Below are 4,161 nucleotides of genomic sequence, written 5' to 3'. Positions count from 1 at the left end.
ATACAGTCAAAGAGATCTAAATTTACACTGTCAGACCACACAGGCAGCGCCACGTCACACTGGGTCCTTTGTGTCATCTCTTCATTTGCATCACAGGGAACAGGAAGACCCACAGCATGTCAACACGCTGCAGGTCAGGACTCTCAGCAGCCATCTGATAAGAGAAACGTCTGCTTAGACCACTGTTAAATATGAGCTTTATGATCACGTAAAGCTATGTAAACATGGTGATAGTCAGAAAAATACTATGTCTTTACACTATGTACAAAGTGATTCACTAACCAGCGGCGTCACTTTCTCAGCTCAGTGTGATGAAATGTAGGAAAAGGTTTTTTTTTTTTACAATCTTTGAGTTTTTACTGGTGAACAGCAACTTTAAGCTTTAAGGCAATGAGCGGGTGTGAGTGTTGTTGCCATTAAGGCAATGGCACGATGCAGTTTGAAAGGCAAGTGGTGTGAAATAAGCTAAGGTCCAGTTTGCTTCTCACATGTATTTCTACCACATTACAGCCAAGCATCTGATAATACTATAACATAGCTTGTAATGTCTGAAAGCTGACAATGTTGTTCAAAAGCAAACAAACAGCAAAGCATATGGATTAGCCACCTAGCTTAGAAGCTGACCGCTACTGATCTGCTTAGTTACAGTGTTGGCAGCTATTTCAGCTAACAGTCTGCAGAAATTTAAAATGAACTTTATAGTTTGAAAAAAAAAATCAAATTATCCCCATCTGTTTTCATAAGACAATGAGACTAAAATTTGGGTTAAAAATAGCAGCTAATCATATCTTTTAGCCACATCCTAGCTGATGTAACATTAGCTAGGAAGAGAATGACGGCTAACATTAGCTCCATAAGTGTTACACAATGCAACAGGAAAGACTTACAGAGTTTAAACTTTGTTAAAGACATATATTTGATGACTCATTAGACGCAATGGGTTAACTGTGAGCTAACCTTTCTTACCATTTTGTAAAACACGCTAAAATGACAATGTTAGCCAGAATGACTAACACTGGCTGTTGTATGTTAGTTGCTATGTATCAAATGTGATACTTTAACTTTATCGATTCCCCAATATAGACCTTGGCTCAACCAAACATTGTCTGTATGGATGCCAATGTACAGTATAAGGTCATAGAGTGCTGCAGTACTGAGTCCTAAATCCCAGAGATGCGTTAGCATTTTAGCACTTCTACTTCCATTATCTTTAGCTCTTTGGCAGTTTTGAATGTGTTTTTTTATTGGTTAGTTGTCTGATAAAAGGTCTGTGGTCGACACAAGCTGAAGGATTTTAACATTCTTTAACTACTATGACTTTAAACACATCTAAAAGTGCCACACTTGGAAATTTTGAAGCTTTTGCGCATCCCTAAAAAGGCAGATGCTAATAATTGGTAAACTAGGACTACAGATTTTGCCGGGACAAGAAAGCTGTCTTTTTACCAAGTGGTTCGGCTTAGTGGAGTACAGTTTTGTATGGCTCCATAAGGTAAACCCCAAGATGGCTACTGTTTCCACAGACACCTTTGCCCTCAATTGGTGGGCGGGGGGGTCTAAGTCAGATAGCTGCATAGTGAAAGACAGTCTGGCTGCAACCCTTCATCTCTGACTGCCACTCCCACAGAGCGTTCATCTAAGAGGCCGTATATCTCAGAGAGGGAAATTTGCCCTAAAATTTTCCAAATAATCAGAGTAAACTTCTCTCTGGGGTTAGGAAGAGATGAAAGTTAAAAACCTGACCTGATAAACCTGATTACAAAATGTTTAATAAAGGCTGGTAAACAGTTTTCTAACAGGAAAAAAAGCTTGTCCTCAATGAAATCACTCAAACGGAGCCAACGGAGCTGCATAAGCTACATAGATAGTATGGCCACATAGCTAACCTAGCTAAAGCTAAGCTCACAAAGCAGCTACAGAAGCTATATTTTCTATGTGGAGCTTTTAGCTCTAGCTTTGTTTGCTAAAGCGCACCTTGTTTAAGCTAACTTAAAAAAACCTTAATAACTGAAGATGAATGAATGTTTTTATTTCAATATGAATTGAAATGGATGAATTAAAAATGAAAGAACACCTTCAAAACATTTGAAAGTGTTAGAGATATACAGATGTAGATGCTTAGCATTGTAACTTAGTAACACATGAGAAACAAACTGGAGCCTTAGGCTGATTTATGACCTGTCTGTGAAATCCTTTAGGTTAATAAAGGTGAGAGTATGTAGAAAATGTAAGAAAGCTACATTCACAGAAGAATCATGTAAGACTGATAAAACAATCACCTAGCTGTTGATCAGTGTTGTTTGAGTTGCATTCAATGCTCCTCTGTTGAAGCACTGGTGTTGATCGTGTGTTAGCCTACAGGAGATATTTCCTACGTGCACGTCTACTCCATGATAATATGGAGGAGTTCTAACACATTTACAAACTACAGACACTTACAAACACAAGGTACAACAGGTACCACAGTCAGATATACACAGGCTTATAATCTGTGACATTACATATTGTAGTAATATTAATATATCATGGATTTGCAAAAAGTGACATTGCAGTTGAGAACAGGTCTATGTCTTCATCATGCACAGTCAAATGAACATATTCTACATTTTCCTGCTGGTACAAGGCCACTGCGATCCATCTGAGGTAACAAGCAAAGACAGCAAAAAAAAAAAAAAAAAAAAAGACAAATAAAAGAGAGCAATACTCTACAGTTGACCACCACAGAATAACAGAAGACACCATAACAGCAGCAGGTAAAGGTTCAATAAAACGTGTAACCCTGAATGAAACAGACACTGAAACTCAGTCTCTAATTGTCAGAGCTATTTAGCAGCATTGTATCGTCAGTAGTGTTCGACAACGACATCAATCACAGACACAAATGTGTGCAGTAAACAGACAGCCAAGCAGGCAAAGACAAATAAATCTGCTGTTTGTCGGATTACTTTACTGACTGTATATTAAGATGGACAGAGCAACAGTCGCCTGGGAGTGAAGCCCCCATACTTAATCCCACCTTCTCCATGTTAGCAGATGGGACATTGGTCAGACTATAAAGTTAGATTATATAACAATAAACTTTTGCCATACCTGGATTCTATCTTGATACTTAGGCTGGAGATATGCTGTTCACACTTGTGTTCTCCAGCTGAGTCATGAGCATGTTTGCCTGTATGAAACACATGCTACTGGAGGACACCTCTAGAGGGCACACCAAAGAGCTCAGGCTACTACTGTCTGATTTGTGGGATGTATGTAAGGAATATGGCTGTACTTGAGAAGGTAACAATAACATTTATTCTGAGACCAGAAGTGCCCTTAAAGAAACATCGTTAGTCAACAGTACCATCAGATCAGCTCAGATGACTGGTGGACATGACACACCATTGACATTGGCACCGGTTTTGCTCCATTTCTCCAACATTTTTTTCTGTGCCTTGATGTAAGGGTCCTGGTGTCAGTTTAATTAGTGACTGTGTTAGCTGGTGATTTTCAGCTGACTGTTTAAAGATATTGTAATTACAGCAGCTGTTGAAAATGAGTAATTGCAAAAAGTTGTAATACACCAAACACAGCCATAGGCACAGTTGACTGAAAAGTCACCAGCTTTCATAGTCACCTCTTGATCTAATACGCCTGTCTAAATTCCATTCGTTTTCTATCCAAGGTACCAATTGTTTAAGAACCAGAGGGGGGACAAAGCCTTCATCTAGCATTTGGCCTTTTATCTACAGCCAGGCATGCACTGTGCACTTTCAAGCCTATTCTGTCCTGATTTTTTGAGTGGTGCTGCTGGTTTGCTGTGCGTCGTGTATGGGGAAACCATATCAGCTTATCCTTATTTGGATGATTTTCAGACATTTCTGATATTTTGGCTGCACAAGCTCATACAGAGAAAGCAGAGCCACTAGCAGATTAACAAACATCAGGGCATTTTCCTGAATAAACATTTGTACAACATTTGAAATCCCCTTGACCACTACAGGAAGGCCTCTCTGATATGCCATGCAAATCTAAAGTAAAAGAAAGAACAGGAAGCATTTGCAGCTGTCCAGCCGGTTGTAATGATGGGCTGTTTATAGATGAGTTTGTTTAAAGAGCTGTTTTTTTAATATGAATCATAGGAGCCAAAGGTTTTGTTTCATTTGAATGACTATTTTT

The sequence above is a fragment of the Cheilinus undulatus genome, linkage group 4 (genome assembly GCF_018320785.1).
Source record: "Cheilinus undulatus linkage group 4, ASM1832078v1, whole genome shotgun sequence".
Lineage (NCBI taxonomy): Eukaryota > Metazoa > Chordata > Actinopteri > Labriformes > Labridae > Cheilinus > Cheilinus undulatus.
Note: the sequence above shows the minus strand (reverse complement) of the source record.